This window comes from Scyliorhinus torazame, chromosome 13 (assembly GCF_047496885.1).
Source record: "Scyliorhinus torazame isolate Kashiwa2021f chromosome 13, sScyTor2.1, whole genome shotgun sequence".
Taxonomy (NCBI): Eukaryota; Metazoa; Chordata; class Chondrichthyes; order Carcharhiniformes; family Scyliorhinidae; genus Scyliorhinus; species Scyliorhinus torazame.
In genome coordinates, this window is record NC_092719.1 from 111358180 (window position 1) to 111375601 (window position 17422).

Consider the following 17422-nt stretch of genomic DNA (forward strand, 5'->3'; position numbering starts at 1 on the left):
CTCCTTACAAAAATAGCTCAACTGTTAAAATCCTCCTGCTTCACCATGATGGGTAGTATGGGCCAGGCATGTGGTACCTACATAGCAGAGGTCACCCATGGCAATTCTTCTGGATAGTGTTGCACAGATGCCACCAAGCACGTTCAATTCAAATTCCGGTTACTTTCGGCAATCGGAAGTAAGACTCCTATCCCTATTTCAACTCAAACTCAAATTTAATACAATTAACGTAAGTACAGCATCAGTAACTAGAAAATTAATGGAACTAAAGAGTGACAAATCCCCAGGACCTGACAGTTCCCATCCGAGAGTGTTAAAGGAATTAGGGGAACACATTTTAGATGTCCTAACTATAATCGTTTAGAGTTTCCTGGCTGCAGGTGTGACCCCTCTGGATTGGAAAATTGCACATGTCATTCCACTTTTTAAGGAGGATGAAAGGGGAAAACTAAGGAATTATAGACCAGTTAGCCTAAATTGGGGAAATTGCTGGAGTCCATAATCAGGGTGGGATAACTGAAAACATTGAAAACTTTTGGTTGATCAGGGAGAGCCATTCGTGAAGGAAAGGTCATGCCTGACAAATCCTATTGAATTTTCTGAATAGGTGACTAAGGTAGTGGACAGAGGAATGTCTATGGATGTTATTTATATGGACTTCCAGAAGGCATTTGATAAAGTCCCACACAAAAGACTGTTAATTAAGGTGAAAGCCCACGGAGTTGAGGGTAAATTATAGACATGGTTAGGAAATTGGTTGAGTGGCAGGTGACAGAGAGTGGGGATAATGGGTAATTACCCTAATTGGCAGGACGTGACTAGTGGTGTACCACAGGGATCTGTGTTGGGCCCCCAATTATTCATATTATTCATTAATGACTTGGATGATGGCATAGAATGTCATATATCCAAATTTGATGATGGTACAAAGTTAGATGGCATTGTAGGCAGCCTAGATAATAGCATAAAATTGCAAGGAGATATTGACAGACGAGGCAATGGGCAAAATTTGTGGCAGATGGAATTCAATATAAGCAAGTGTCAGGTTATCCATTTTGGACCAAAAAAGGAGAGTACTGTCATGTGAGAGAACCTTTAAGAACTGGGTGTTAATCAAATAGCTGTAGTGGATGTATCTTTAAGAAATGGGTGTTTATCGAATAGCTGCAGTGATGTCAGAGTGTGGGTGGAGCTGGTCTGTCTGTCTTTCACTTTCGTTTTTGAGCAGGCAGCTACAGGATGTTTTTAGTTTCGTTCTGAGAGCTGGATAGCTGCAGGAAAAGTAAGCAGCTGTATAGGATCTCTCTGAAATATAAAGACTGTCTCCAGATCATTTGGGTGATTTCAAAGTGATAACTGCTCTCAGTAGAGAATTTAAACCTGATGTCTGTGTTAAAAAGGGTCTTTTGTCTTATGGATGTTGCAAGGAAAGATTAAGGGTTACTTATAGAATATTGTATCGGTGGGGATGATTGATGTTGATAGTTGTTAAGATGTTTACTGTGGGTTTATAGTGTTAACTGGTTTCATAAATAAACATTGTTTTAATTTAAAAGTACTTTAGCTCTGTGTTTGCATCACACCTGTAGAGTAGGTCCTTGTGCTCCCCATAACCACAATCTATTAAAAGTTGTGGGTCAGGTGAACTCCATGATACACATTGGGGTTCTCTAAACCCTGGCCCATGACAGTACTTTCTAAATGGGAAGAGGTTAGGTACAGTGGATGCCCAAAAGGACTTCGGAGTTCAGATACATCGATCCTTAAAATGCCACAAAAAGGCTATTGGAATGCTACCTTTTATATCTCGAGGTTTGGAGTATGAAGACACAGAGGTTATGCTGCAGCTGTACAAAACCCTAGTTTTACCCCAAAGGCACCTCGCCTCAGGAATTATATTTTGGCCTTGGAGGGAATGCAACGTAAATTAACAAAAATGATTCCTGGACTCCAGAGGTTACGTTACGAGGAGAGATTACACAAATTAAGCCTGTTTTCATTAAAATTTAGAAGGTTAAGGGGTGATCTGATCGAAATATTTAAGATATTAACTGTGAAAGAAAGGATAGATAAAGGTAAACTATTTTCACTGGTTGGAGATTCTAAAACTAGGGGGCATTGTCTAGAAATTTGGTCTAGACCATTCAGGGGCTGTTTAGCTTAGGGCTAAATCGCTGGCTTTGAAAGCAGACCAAGGCAGGCCAGCAGCACGGTTCAATTCCTGTAACAGCCTCCCCGAACAGGCGCCGGAATGTGGCGACTAGGGGCTTTTCACAGTAACTTAATTGAAGCCTACTTGTGACAATAAGCGATTTTCATTTCATTTCATTTCAGGAGGGATGTTAGGAAGAACTTCTTCATTCAAAGGGTGGGAGAGGTTTGGAATCCTCTAGCAGTTGAAGCTAGGTCAGTTGTTAAATTTAAATCTGAGATCGATACATTTTTGTTAAGCAAAGGTATTGAGGGGTATGGGCCAAAGGCAGGTTTCTGGAGTGAGGCCACATGCTCCAGGGGCTGAATGGCCTACTCCTGTTCCTATGTTCCTAGATCCAGGTTCCAAATACTTCTTTCATAACAAATTTTATTATCCCTTCTCAGCAGAAAATCACTTCCCATTTCTCTTCCTGTCCGTGCATTTGTTCGTCCAGAATCAACCAAGAATCCTTAGCACTCCCACCCACCTTCCTCATTTCCATGCAGTGACATAGCGACATCATCCAAAGATTTGAGTTCTGATAACACTGTCCTCTACCGCTCCATCACGGCTATCCCCATCACTGGGTGTGATTCAGCAAACAAAAGCTGCAGTGCCAAGAATCACCTCGCTATTCAATGATACTTTGTCTATTTTTCGGCCTTGGGGAGTTTCTCCCCACCAAGGCTATACTTCGAGGGCGCAATCCAATGGCCACACTGCTCCTGAAAAGCAGTTCGCGCGGCACAGCGTGGGTGATAAAATCCGGGAGACCCCGCTCCCAGTATCTACCCGGCTCGCAACACCTCGCTGGATCCAACATGATGTCACAAGTAGTTGCGATATAGACTTCGGGCGAGCGCCGTTCAGCACTGGTCCGCACAGACTTGTGGGAGTCTCCCAGGGCATCGGAGGGCCCAAGCTGCATACCCTTTCGGCAGGGTGATGCCATGGCACTGCTGGTGCCACCTGGGCCCCTGGCAGTGCCAGCCTGATACCCTAGCACTGCAAGGGTACCTGGATGGCACTGCCAGTGGTGCCCTGTGTGGGCATTGGGAGGGATGTAGGGGGGTAGCTCTGGGCCCTTGGAGATCAGGGTGCCATTTAAAAATGGCATCCCCAGGGCAGCACGGTGGTGCAATGGTTAGCACTGCTGCCTCACAGCACCGAGGACCCAGGTTAGATACTGGCACCAGGTCAAGGTCCATGTGGAATCTGCACATTCTCCCGTGTCTGCGTGGGTCTCACCCCCACAACCCAAAAAGATGTGTGGAGCAGGTGAATTGGACACACTAAATTGCCCCTTAATTGGAAAAAAACATTGGGTACTCTAAATTTATTTTAAAAAAGACGTCCCAATCTCTCGCTACACTGGGGAGTTACGGCGAGCGGAGCTCCCCAGTGTACAAAACGGAGCTATGTGCGGCCTCAACCTTTGATTTGCGAACAGCCATTTCTCGCCAGCATGAAATCTCTCTGGGCGATTCAACTAATTGGACGCCCCATAGCAGCGGCGAGAAACACATGGCTATGCAATGCAACTCAGGTTATATAGAGGGCGATTCTCCGAGCCCCGCGCCGGGCCGGGGAATCGGCGCAACTGTGCCCCGACGCCGGTGCACGATTCTCCCAGGTGTGGAGAATCGGCGCCATTTGCGGCAGCCGATTGGTGTGGCGCCGGCTGCGGGCCGCTGGAATCGACGGGGCCACCGGTTCTCCAGCCCTGATGGGCCGAGAGGCCGCGCGGATACGACAGAGTCCCGCCGGCGCCGTTCACCCCTGGTCGCTGCCAGCGGGAACTCTGCGCGAACGGTCGGGGGACGGCCTGTGCGGGGGGGGAGGGAGGCTCCTTCACCGGGGCAGGGGGGGGGGGGCTCTGATGGGGTCTGGCCCGCGATCGGGGCCCACTGATCGGCGGGATGGCCTCTAACTTCCCGGGCATACTTCCTTGCGCGGCTGGCCCCTGAACACCGACGCCATGTTGAGTCGGGGCCGGCGCGCTAAAGAAGTCCCCCGCGCTTGCGCAGGTTGGCGCGGCGCCCATTTGGCACCGAGAAAGGAGGCTGGAGCGGCGTGATCCGCTCCAGCGCCGTGCTGGCCCTCTGTGGGGGCAGAATAGGTCATACCTGGGCCTGGTTCGCGCCATCGTAAAACGCGACGGCGTTCATGACGGCGCGAACACTTGGGCTCCATTTGGGAGAATCGCCCCCAACATTCCCCAATTAGTTGAATCGCGCCCAGGGAGATTTTTTGCTGGCAGGAAATGGCTGTTCGCAAATCATAGAATCCTTACAGTGCAGATGGAGGCCATTTGGCCCATCGAGTCCGCACTGACCCTCCGAAAGAGCATCCTCTCTAGGTCCACTCTCCCGCCCTATCCCCGTGATGCGACCATCAATTCACACGAGACGATTAGTAGAAGTGAACAGTGTTTTTTTTTAATATATTTTATTCAAGATTTTTTGGCCAAACATAACAGTACGTAGTGTTTCTTTTAAACAACAATAAAGCAATATAAATAACAGTGGCCAGTTTTAAACAAATAAATAAATAATATATGAACAGAAACAAAAACCAAACTAAATGGCAACTGCCTTGTCAAAAATAAATACTCTCCAAAGATACAATCCAACAGTCCAATATACATTACCTAAAACAAGTGCCTATACATATACAATAACATCCCTGAGAGTCCGTCCGATTCCTCCCCCTCCCCCCCCCCCTCCTCCCCCCTGGGTTGCTGCTGTTGTCTTCTTCTTTTCCATTCCCTCTATCTTTCTGTGAGGTAGTCGACGAACGGTTGCCACCGCCTGGTGAACCCTTGAGCCGAACCCCTTAGTACGAACTTAATCCGTTCTAACTTTATAAACCCTGCCATGTCGTTTATCCAGGTCTCCACACCCGGGGGTTTGGCTTCCTTCCACATTAACAATATCCTGCGCCGGGCTACTAGGAACGCAAAGGCCAAAACATCAGCCTCTCTCGCCTCCTGCACTCCCGGCTCTTCTGCAACCCCAAATATAGCCAACCCCCAGCTTGGTTCGACCCGGACCCCCACCACCTTCGAAAGCACCTTTGCCACCCCCACCCAGAACCCCTGTAGTGCCGGGCATGACCAGAACATGTGGGTGTGATTCGCTGGGCTTCTCGAGCATCTCCCACACCTATCCTCTACCCAAAAAAATCTACTGAGCCGTGCTCCAGTCAAATGCGCCCTGTGTAGAACCTTGAATTGTATCAGGCTTAGCCTGGCACACGAGGACGATGAGTTTACCCTACGTAGGGCATCAGTCCACAGCCCTTCCTCAATCTCCTCCCCCAGCTCTTCTTCCCATTTCCCTTTCAGCTCATCTACCATGATCTCCCCCTCGTCCCTCATTTCCCTATATATGTCCGACACCTTACCATCCCCCACCCATGTCTCTGAGATCACTCTATCCTGCACCTCCTGCGTCGGGAGCTGCGGGAATTCCCTCACCTGTTGCCTCGCAAAAGCCCTCAGTTGCATATGCCGAAATGCATTCCCTTGGGGCAACCCATATTTTTCCGTCAGCGCTCCCAGACTCGCAAACGTCCCATCTACGAACAGATCTCTCAATTGTGCTACCCCTGCTCTTTGCCATGCTCCAAATCCCCCATCCATTCTCCCCGGAACAAACCTATGGTTATTTCTTATCGGGGACCGCACCGAGGCTCCCGTCTTTCCCCTATGCCGTCTCCACTGCCCCCAAATTTTCAATGTAGCTACCACCACCGGGCTTGTGGTGTACTTCTTCGGTGAGAACGGCAACGGTGCCGTCACCATAGCTTGTAGGCTAGTCCCACTGCAGGACACCCTCTCCAATCTCTTCCACGCCGCTCCCTCCTCTTCTCCCATCCACTTACACACCATTGAAATATTGACGGCCCAGTAGTACTCACTTAGGCTCGGTAGTGCCAGCCCCCCCCCCGTCCCCTCCTCACTCTCGGGGTCTTCCCGGCCCACACAAAACTCATAATACTCTTCTCGATTCTTTTGCAAAAAGCCTTCGTGACCACCACCGGGAGGCACTGAAACACAAAAAGGAATCTCAGGAGGACCACCATTTTAACCGCCTGCACCCTCCCTGCCAGTGACAGGGACACCATGTCCCATCTCTTAAACTCCTCCTCCATCTGTTCCACCAACCGCGTTAAATTAAGCCTATGTAATGTACCCCAATTCTTGGCTATTCGGATCCCCAAGTACCGAAAGTCCCTTGTTAACTTCCTCAACGGTAAATCCTCTATTTCTCTGCTCTGCTCCCCTGGATGCATCACAAACAACTCACTTTTCTCCATGTTCAATTTATACCCTGAAAAATCCCCAAACTCCCCAAGTATCCGCATTAACTCTGGCATCCCCTCCGCCGGGTCCGCCACATATAGCAACAAATCATCCGCATACAGAGATACCCGGTGTTCTTCTCCTCCCCTGAGTACTCCCCTCCACTTCCTGGAACCCCTCAATGCTATGGCCAGGGGCTCAATCGCCAGTGCAAACAATAACGGGGACAGAGGACATCCCTGCCTCGTCCCTCTATGGAGCCAAAAATAATCAGACCCCCGTCCATTCGTGACCACGCTCGCCATCGGGGCCCTATACAGCAACTGTACCCATCTGATATACCCATCTCCAAAGCCAAATCTCCTCAGCACCTCCCACAAATAATCCCACTCCACTCTATCAAATGCTTTCTCGGCATCCATCGCCACCACTATCTCCGCTTCCCCCTCTGGTGGGGGCATCATCATTACCCCTAGCAGCCTCCGTATATTTGTATTCAGCTGTCTCCCCTTCACAAACCCAGTTTGGTCCTCATGAACCACCCCCGGGACACAATCCTCTATCCTCGTTGCCATTACCTTGGCCAGAATCTTAGCGTCCACATTCAGGAGGGAAATAGGCCTATAGGACCCGCATTGCAGCGGGTCTTTTTCCTTCTTTAGGAGGAGCGATATCGTTGCCTTTGACATAGTCGGGGGCAGCTGCCCCCTTTCCCTCGCCTCATTAAAGGTTCTCATCAGTAGCGGGGCCAGCAAGTCCATATATTTCCTATAGAATTCAACTGGGAATCCGTCTGGTCCCGGGGCCTTCCCCGCCTGCATGCTCCCAATCCCTTTCACTACTTCCTCCGTCTCAATCTGTGCTCCCAGTCCCGCCCTCTCCTGCTCCTCCACCTTAGGAAATTCCAGCTGATCCAGAAAGCACATCATTCTCTCCTTCCCATCCGGGGGCTGAGCTTCATATAATCTTTCATAAAATGCCTTGAACACTCCATTCACTCCCTCCGCTCCCCGCTCCATCTCTCCCTCCTCATCTCTCACCCCCCCTATCTCCCTCGCTGCTCCCCTTTTCCTCAATTGGTGGGCCAGCAACCTGCTCGCCTTCTCCCCATATTCGTACTGTACACCCTGTGCCTTCCTCCATTGTGCCTCTGCATTACCCGTAGTCAACAAGTCAAATTCTACATGTAGCCTTTGCCTTTCCCTGTACAGTCCCTCCTCCGGTGCCTCCGCATATTGTCTGTCCACCCTCAGAAGTTCTTTCAACAACCGCTCCCTTTCCCTACCCTCCTGCTTTCCTTTATGTGCCCTAATAGATATCAGCTCCCCTCTAACCACTGCCTTCAGCGCCTCCCAGACCACTCCCACCTGAACCTCCCCATTATCATTGAGTTCCAAGTACCTTTCAATACACCCCCTCACCCTTAAACATACCCCCTCATCTGCCAATAATCCCATGTCCATTCTCCAGGGTGGACGCTGTTCTTTTTCCTCCCCTATCTCCAGGTCCACCCAATGTGGAGAGTGATCCAAAATGGCTATAGCCGTGTACTCCGTCCCCGTCACCTTCGGGATCAGTGCCCTTCCCAAAACAAAAAAGTCTACCCGTGAATAAACTTTGTGGACATAGGAGAAAAACGAAAACTCCTTACTCCTAGGTCTACTAAATCTCCAGGGGTCTACTCCTCCCATCTGCTCCATAAAGTCCTTAAGCACCCTAGCTGCAGCCGGCCTCCTTCCGGTCCTGGACCTCGATCTGTCCAGCCCTGGGTCCAGCACCGTATTAAAATCTCCACCCATTACCAACTTTCCCACCTCCAGGTCCGGGATACGTCCTAACATACGCCTCATAAAGTTGGCATCATCCCAGTTCGGAGCATATACGTTCACTAAGACCACCGCCTCCCCTTGCAATTTACCACTCACCATCACGTATCTGCCCCCACTATCCGCCACTATGGTCTTTGCCTCAAACATTACCCGCTTCCCCACTAGTATAGCCACCCCCCTGTTTTTTGCGTCTAGCCCCGAATGAAACACCTGCCCCACCCATCCTTTGCGTAGTCTGACCTGGTCTATCAGTTTCAGATGCGCCTCCTGCAGCATAACCACATCTGCCTTAAGTTTCTTTAGGTGTGCGAGTACCCGTGCCCTCTTTATCGGCCCGTTCAGCCCTCTCACATTCCACGTGATCAGCCGGGTTGGGGGGCTCTTTACCCCCCTCCCCCTGTCGACTAGCCATCTCCTTTTTCAATCCAGCTCCTCACCCGGTTCCCACGTAGCCGTATCTCCCCCCAACGGCGCCCTCCCGCCCCAACCAGCTCCCCCTTCTCCCCAGCAGCAGCAACCCAGTTAACCCCCCCCCCCCCCACACCCCCCCCCCCCACCCCGCTAGATCCCTCACTAGCGTAATTGCAGCCCCCATGTTGCTCCCAGAAGTCAGCAAACTCTGGCCGACCTCGGCTTCCCCCTGTGACCTCGGCTCCCACTGTGCGAGGCCCCCTCCTTCCTGCTTCCCTGTTCCCGCCATGATTACCATAGCGCGGGAACAAAGCCCGCGCTTCCCATTTGGCCCCGCCCCCAATGGCCGGCGCCCCCAGCTCCTCCTCCTCCCTCCCCCCCTCCCCCACGACATGGGGAAGAGAGAAAAGTTACAGGGTCGCAGGATTAACAACTTGGGAAATCATCTCTTCCCCCTTTTCCCCCTCTTCACCCCACCTATTCGCCCCACCACTTTGTCCCAAACGTTCTTTTTCTAGCCCGCTTATTCCAGTTTCTCCTCGACAATAAATGTCCACGCCTCTTCTGCCGTTTCAAAGTAGTGGTGTTTCCCTTGATGTGTGACCCACAGTCTTGCCGGCTGCAGCATTCCAAATGTAACCTTCCTTTTGTGCAGCACCGCCTTGGCCCGATTAAAGCTTGCCCTCCTTCTCGCCACCTCCGCACTCCAATCTTGATATAAGCGGATCACCGCGTTCTCCCACCTACTGCTCCGAGTTTTCTTTGCCCATCTGAGGACCATCTCTCTGTCCTTATAGCGGAGAAATCTCACCACTATGGCTTGAGGAATTTCTCCAGCCCTCGGTCTTCGCGCCATAACTCGATAGGCTCCCTCCACCTCCAACGGGCCCGTCGGGGCCTCCGATCCCATTAACGAGTGCAGCATCGTGCTCACATATGCCCCGACGTCCGCCCCTTCTGCACCTTCGGGAAGACCAAGAATCCTTAAATTCTTCCTCCTCGCATTATTCTCCAGCACCTCCAGCCTTTCCACGCACCTTTTGTGTTGTGCCTCGTGCATCTCTGTCTTCACCACCAGGCCCTGTATGTCGTCCTCATTCTCAGCAGCCTTTGCCTTCACGACCCGAAGCTCCTGCTCCTGCGTCTTTTGCTCCTCCTTTAGCCCTTCAATCGCCTGTAATATCGGGGCCAACAGCTCCTTCTTCATCTCCTTTTTAAGTTCTTCCACGCAACGCCGCAGGAACTCTTGTTGGTCAGGGCCCCATATTAAACTGCCTCCTTCCGACGCCATCTTGCTTTGTGCCTGCCTTCCTGGCCGCTGCTCTAGAGGATCCACCGCAATCCGGCCACTTTCCTCTCCTTTTTCCATCCGTGTCCAGGGGGGATTCCCTTCTGGTTTACCGCACAGTGTTTTTAGCCGTTAAAATTGCTGTTGGGGCTCCTATTAAGAGCCCAAAAGTCCTTTCCACCGGGAGCTGCCGAAACGTGCGACTTAGCTGGTCATCGCCGCACCCGGAAGTCCGTGAACAGTGGTTTTAATAAGCTAGATCCGTGCCTGCCTGCGACTGCTCTGCACAGAGTGCCGCCTACAGGCTGCAGATCTATATACCACCCCCGAGGGCAGAGCCACAGGCAGAGCCCACAAGGGCATCAGCATAATACAATACAATACAGTGGTGAATTGTAGCAGCAATACATTCACCACACCCGGTAACCCCACCTAGGTTTTGGACATTAAGAGACAATTTAAATTTAGCATGGCCAATCCACCTAACCTGAACATCTTTGGACTGTGGGAAGAAACCGGAGCACCGGGTTTAAATACATGAATAGGATGGGAATAGAGGGAAACGGACCCCGGAAGTGTAGAAGATTTTAGTTTAGACGGGCAGCATGATCGGCGCAGGTTTGGAGGGCCGAAGGGTCTGTTCCTGTGCTGTACTTTTCTTTGTTCTTTGTTCACCCGGAAAAAACCCATGCAGACCCGGGGAGAATGTGGAAACTCCACACAGACATTCATCTAAGGCTGGAATCAAACCAGGGTCCCTGGTGTAGTGAGACAGCAGTGCTAACCACTGTGCCACCGTGCTGCATTAGTTCATTCTGACATGAGTTGATTTCCTGGGAAATGGGTTCCTGGGAATTGGGATCAAACTGCAGTTACAAAAAATGCAAACTATTTCTACAGCATGTTTCTCTGCTCTTAATTTTAAAAAAGAAACGGCAATATGGCCAGTGGGAATTAAGCAAAGTATGTTGGTAGACCATTTATTCCATATGGGGGATTATATCAGAGTCTAACAGTACCCTCCACTAATACCTACACATCTCACACTTTCTCCACAAGCTGCACTCTGAATAAGAGTCACTGGGTTAAGTTCAGGAGCAGATGGCTTGGCATTTTTCCAATTTTGAGCGGCAGCCCCGATCTTCCCCCCATTTCTTTCAGGCCTGTCCCTCTGCTTTGTACCCTCCCACCCTATCCCCGTACAAATGGCATTGCCTCCCGGGCCCCACTCCTAGCAGAGCCAACCTGGCACCTGGGCATCATGGCACTGCCAGCCTGGCACCCTGGCAGTGCCCCTGCAGACTCTTACCCCGTGCCAGCAGAAATGGAGCAGTAATCCTGGAATTGAATCTCAGCTGCCCATTTAAGTGGCTCCCTAGTCCTTCCAACTCTGTGACAATTCAATCCCCTGGTTTTATTGCACTAAATGCAGTCTTTGTTCCATCTTTATTGCACTAAATCCCACCCCCTCTCCTTCACATAAAATCCCATACTCCCTGTCTTCTCCTACCTCAATAATCTTTTCCTTTGTGATGTCACAAGCTCTCTTGATTCATAAAATTTGAGCAATTAGAATAAATAACAATTTAAGTTTGACATTAAGAGCAATATAGTTCAGTTTCTTTCAGTACTAGAAATGACACTCTGAGGTGTCTCACTGTATTTACAATTACAGGTTCTATTTGCACCATAAATTTCATGTCACACATTTTTGGTGTATACAATCTGTGGGATTTGACATGGCTTCCAGCCTCAGGATACCATGGCTGGAGGGTCTTAAGCTGTGACCTTTTCTCATTGAGCCTTTGCTGTGACTGCCCCAAGCTTCAGTCCATCCCTCAGCATGTAGTCATGAACCCTGAAATGTGCCTGTCTACGACATTCAGTCATGGACAGCTCCTTGCACAGGAAGACCAACAAATTTATGGCAGACCAAACAGCATCTTTCATTGAGTTGATGTCTCTGAATTTTGGTGAATGTCTGTGCCGAATGGGCTTCTGTGTGTTGTGTCTGTATGTGATCGGTGTAGATGCTGAATGTGCTTATGGGTGCTATGTTTGTATGCATGTCTTTGCGTGTGTGTGTGTTGAATGTGCTTGTGTGCTATTTCTGCTTGTGTGGGTGTGTGCGCGCGCGTGTGTTGCATGTGAGCTGAATCTGCCTGTGTGTTTAAACTAAATAACTTATGTGACTAGACTGCCTTCTAGTGGTCATATGTGGTTAGTACAATGAAAGTTTGTTGGGTCCAAGATGGCAACTTAGTTCAAGTGGTGTTGCTAACCAGATAACATATTTGGAACTGCATAGCATCAGGATCTTAGAGACTGTGGTAGTCACCACTAACTGTAGTAGATGTATATTAGATGTAGTACGGTAAGACTCCTGTACTAGAGGTACATGGGTAGATCTCTGCCTGCTGGCTTCGCCCAGTAGGCGGCGTATAAATGTGTGCGCTCGCCGATGGGAGCAGCTACAGGAGGCCACACAGCTTTGCTCAATAAAGCCTCGATTATTCACTACTCTTGTTTTTGTAGTAATTGATAGTGCATCAATTTATTGAGCAAAGATGTTAAAACGATGGAACTTCGCATCAAGCCTGATTGCGTACAGTTGAGCCCTCAAGCAGCCAACGCTACGTCCGCTTTTGACCACTGGCTAGCCTGCTTCGAAAGCTACCTCCGAACATCCGCTGAAGATCCCTTGTGACCACAGAAGCTCCAGGTCCTTTATTCACGGGTGAGCCCTGACATTTTTCCTCTCATCCGGGATGCGCCCACTTACGCTGAAGCAATGGACATTACGTTCAGCCGGTCAACAAACTATACGCCAGGCACCTCCTGTCCACGAGACAGCAACTCCCCGGTGAGTCCCTAGACGATTTCTGGCGTGCCCTGCACATCCTGGCGAGGAACTGTGACTGCCAGGCAGTTTCGGCAGTCCAGCATACAGAACTTTTAATCAGAGACGCTTTTGTTACGGGCATGGGGTCGGCGTACATCCGCCTCGCCTATTGGAGGAGGGTACGCTTGATCTTGCGGGAATCAGGCAGCTCGCGAACTCGTTAACAGTGGCCTCCCGTAACGTCCAGTCGTACTCCCCCGACCGCACGGCACCCTAATGGGCATCGTGGGCCCCACCAGCTACCGACCACAAGCCTGCGCTGCGCGGCAGCCAGCCAACCCCGGGGGGGCCGAAATGCTACTTCTGCGGGCAGAACAAACACCCCCGGCAGCGCTGCCCGGCGCGGAGCGCAACCTACAACGGTTGCGGAAAGAAGGGACATTTTGCTGCTGTGTGCCAGACCCAGTCGGTCGTCGCTGTTTCTAGGCCCAGAGTTCCTACACCCCCCACGTGCGGCCGTGGGCGCCGCCATCTTCTTCTCCGCAGGCCACGTGTGGCCCGTGGGCGCCGCCATCATCTTCTCCTCAGGCACGTGCGGCACATGGGTGCCGCCATCTTTAATGCCGCCCGCCATGTCCGCCCCGTGGGCGCCGCTATCTTCGGCTCCATTCTGGACTGCGCCTCAGGACCCCTGTTCGTCGGGAAGCTCGTCTGGCCGCTCATCGCCTGCCACCGCCGCTGACCAGTCCGAGGCCTCCCAGCATCAGCCGCAGCTCGCCTCGATCACCCTCGACCAGTCCCGGCCCCACAACCTCGCAACCGCAACGACAACGGTGAAAATCGATGGGCACAAGACTTCCTGCCTTTTTGACTACGGGAGCACGGAAAGCTTCATCCACCCCACTACGGTAAGGCGCTGCTCCCTCGCGGTACACCCCGTTAGCCAGAAAATCTCCCTGGCCTCCGGATCCCATTCCGTGGAAATCCGGGGGTACTACATCACGACCCTCACCGTCCAGGGCGTAGAGTTTAGCAACCTCCGGCTCTACGTCCTCCCCGCCTCGGCGCTGCCCTGTTACTCGGCCTGGACTTCCAGTGCCACCTCCAAATCTTAACTTTAAAATTCGGCGGACCCCTACGCCCCCTCACCGTATGCGGCCTCACGATCCTTAAGGTCGATCCACCTTCCTTGTTTGCAAACCACACCCCGGATTGCAAACCCATCGCCACTAGGAGCAGATGGTACAGTGCCCAGGACAGGACCTTCATCAGGTCGGAGGTCCAGCAGCTTCTGCGGGAAGGCATCATTGAGGCCAGAAACAGCCCCTGGAGAGCCCAAGTGGTAGTAGTAAAGACTGGGGAGAAACACAGGATGGTCATTGACGACAGTCAGACCATCAATCGGTACACGCAGCTCGACGCGTACTCCCTCCCACGCATATCTGATATGCTCAATCAGATTGCACAGTACCGGGTCTTTTCCACAGTGGACCTGAAGTCCGCCTACCACCAGCTCCCCATCCGCAAGGAGGACTGCCAATACACTGCGTTCGAAGCAGATGGCTGCCTCTATCACTTCCTTAGGGTTCCCTTCGGCGTCACTAACGGGATCTCGGTCTTCTAACGTGAGATGGACCGAATTGTTGACCGGTACGGACTGCGGGCCACCTTCCTGCACCTAGACAATGTCAACATCTGCGGCCACGATCAGCAGGACCACGACGCTAACCGTCTCAAATTTCTCCACACCAAACACCTTAATCTCACGTACAATAAGGAGAAGTGCATGTTCCGCACCAACCGCTTAGCCATCCTTGGCTATGTTGTGGAAAATGGAGTTCTAGGGCCCGACTCTGACCGCATGCGCCCCCTCATGGAACTCCCCCTCCCCCACTGCCCCAAGGCCCTGAAACGATGCCTGGGGTTCTTCGCCTATTATGCCCAGTGGGTCCCTAACTATGCGGACAAGGCCCGTCCACTCATTCAGTCCACAGTCTTTCCCCTGATGGCTGAGGCCCGCCAGGCCTTTAACCGCATCAAGGCAGACATCGCCAAGGCCACGATGGCATGCAGTCAACGATTCCCCTTTCAGGTCGAGAGCGATGCATCGGACGTAGTTCTGGCCGCCACCCTCAACCAGGCAGGCAGGCCCGTGGCATTCTTTTCCTGCACCCTCCATGCCTCCGAAATTCGCCACTCCTCTGTCGAAAAGGAGGCCCAAGCCATTGTGGAAGCGGTGCGGCATTGGAGGCATTACCTGGCCGGCAGGAGATTCACTCTCCTCACTGACCAATGGTAGGTTGCCTTCATGTTCAATAATACACAGCGGGACAAGATCAAAAACGATAAGATCTTGAGGTGGAGGATCGTGCTCTCCACCTATAATTATGACATTTTGTATCACCCTGGGAAGCTCAACGAGCCCCCCGATGCCCTATCCCGAGGTACATGTGCCAGCGCACAAGTGGACCGACTCCGGGCTCTATACAATGGCCTCTGTCACCCGGGGGTCACCCGGTTCTTCCACTTCATCAAGGCCTGCAGCCTGCCCTGCTCCATTGAGGAGGTCAGGACTGTCACCAGAGACTGCCAGGTCTGCGCAGAGTGCAAACCGCACTTCTACCGGCCAGATCGAGCGCACCTAGTGAAGGCCTCCCGCCCCTTTGAGTGCCTCAGCATGGACTTCAAAGGGCCCCTCCCCTCCACCGACCGAAACACGTACTTTCTGAACGAGGTCGATGAGTACTCCCGGTTTCCCTTCGCCATCCCATGTCCCGATATGACTTCTGCCACGGTCATTAAAGCACTCCACAGCATCTTCGTCCTGTTCGGTTTTCCCGCTTACGTCCACAGCGATCGGGGATCCTCCTTTATGAGCGATGAGCTGCGTCAGTTCCTGCTCAGCAAGGGCATTGCCTCGAGCAGGACGACCAGCTACAACCCCCGGGGAAACGGACAGGTGGAGAGGGAGAACGGGAAGGTCTGGAAGGCCGTCCTGCTGGCCCTACGGCCTAAGAATCTCCCGGTCTCCTGCTGGCAGGATGTCCTACCCGACGCGCTCCACTCCATCCGATCGCTCCTCGGCACCGCGACTAACGAAACCCCCCATGAACGCCTCTTTGCCTTCCCCAGGAAGTCCACCTCCGGGGTCTTGCTCCCAACATGGCTGGCAGTTCCTGGACCCGTCTCCTTCGCAAACACGTACGGACCCATAAGTCAGAACCGTTGGTCGAAAGAGTCCAACTACAGCACACGAATCCGCAGTACGCCGGACTCTTTTTTTAACAGGGGGTGAATGTGGTAGTCACCACTAACTGTATTAGATGTATATTTGATGTAGTATGGTAAGACACCTGTACTAGAGGCACATGGGTAAATCGCTGCCTGCTGGCTCCGCCCAGTAGGCGGCATATAAAGGTGTGTGCTCGCCGGTGCTGCTCCCATTCTGGTAGCAGCTACAGGAGGCCACACATCTTTGCTCAATAAAGCCTTGATTATTCACTACTCTCATCTTTGTAGTAATTGATAGTGCATCAGAGACATACAAGTGGACTTCTCTCAAGCCCTGGTTTCTGCTGTGCTGTTGAGTGTCCAGCCCCAGTAGTTGGTTTCTGCTGTACTGTCATGTGTCCAGCCGCAGTAGTTGATTTCTGTTGTACTGTCGTGTGTCCACCCCAGTAGTTGGTTTCTGCTGCAGTGTCGAGTGTCCACCCCAGTAGTTGCTTTCTGCTGTACTGTCGAGTGTCCACCCCAGTAGTTGATTTCTGTTGTACTGTCGAGTTTCCACCCCAGTAGTTGGTTTCTGCTGCAGTGTCAGGTGTCCAGCCCAGTAGTTGGTTTCTGCTGTACTGTCGTGTGTCCAACCCAGTAGTTGCTTTCTGCTGCAGTGTCAGGTGTCCAGCCCCAGTAGTTGGTTTCTGCTGTACTGTCGAGTGTCCACCCCAGTAGTTGGTTTCTGTTGTACTGTCGAGTGTCCACCCCAGTAGTTGGTTTCTGCTGTACTGTCGAGTGTCCACCCCAGTAGTTGCTTTCTGCTGCAGTGTCAGGTGTCCAGCCGCAGTAGTTGGTTTCTGCTGTACTGTCGAGTGTCCACCCCAGTAGTTGGTTTCTGCTGCAGTGTCAGGTGTCCACCCCAGTAGTTGGTTTCTGCTGTACTGTCGAGTGTCCACCCCAGTAGTTGGTTTCTGCTGTACTGTCGAGTGTCCACCCCAGTAGTTGGTTTCTGCTGCAGTGTCGGGTGTCCAGCCCAGTAGTTGGTTTCTGCTGTACTGTCATGTGCCCAGCCCCAGTAGTTGGTTTCTGCTGTACTGTCGAGTGTCCACCCCAGTAGTTGGTTTCTGCTGCAGTGTCGAGTGTCCACCCCAGTAGTTGGTTTCTGTTGTACTGTCGAGTGTCCACCCCAGTAGTTGGTTTCTGCTGCAGTGTCGGGTGTCCACCCCAGTAGTTGGTTTCTGCTGCAGTGTCGGGTGTCCTGCCCCAGTAGTTGGTTTCTGCTGCAGTGTCGAGTGTCCACCCCAGTAGTTGGTTTCTGCTGCAGTGTCGGGTGTCCACC

The 17422-nt window shown here is 51.9% G+C and overlaps 1 protein-coding gene across 8 annotated transcripts in view; it reads left to right on the plus strand.

The window, feature by feature from the left end:
• The window catches only part of dock3 (dedicator of cytokinesis 3), a 1587592-nt gene that overhangs the window by 1371843 nt on the left and 198327 nt on the right, over positions 1 to 17422 (plus strand). The gene's annotated exons all lie outside the window — the stretch shown is intronic.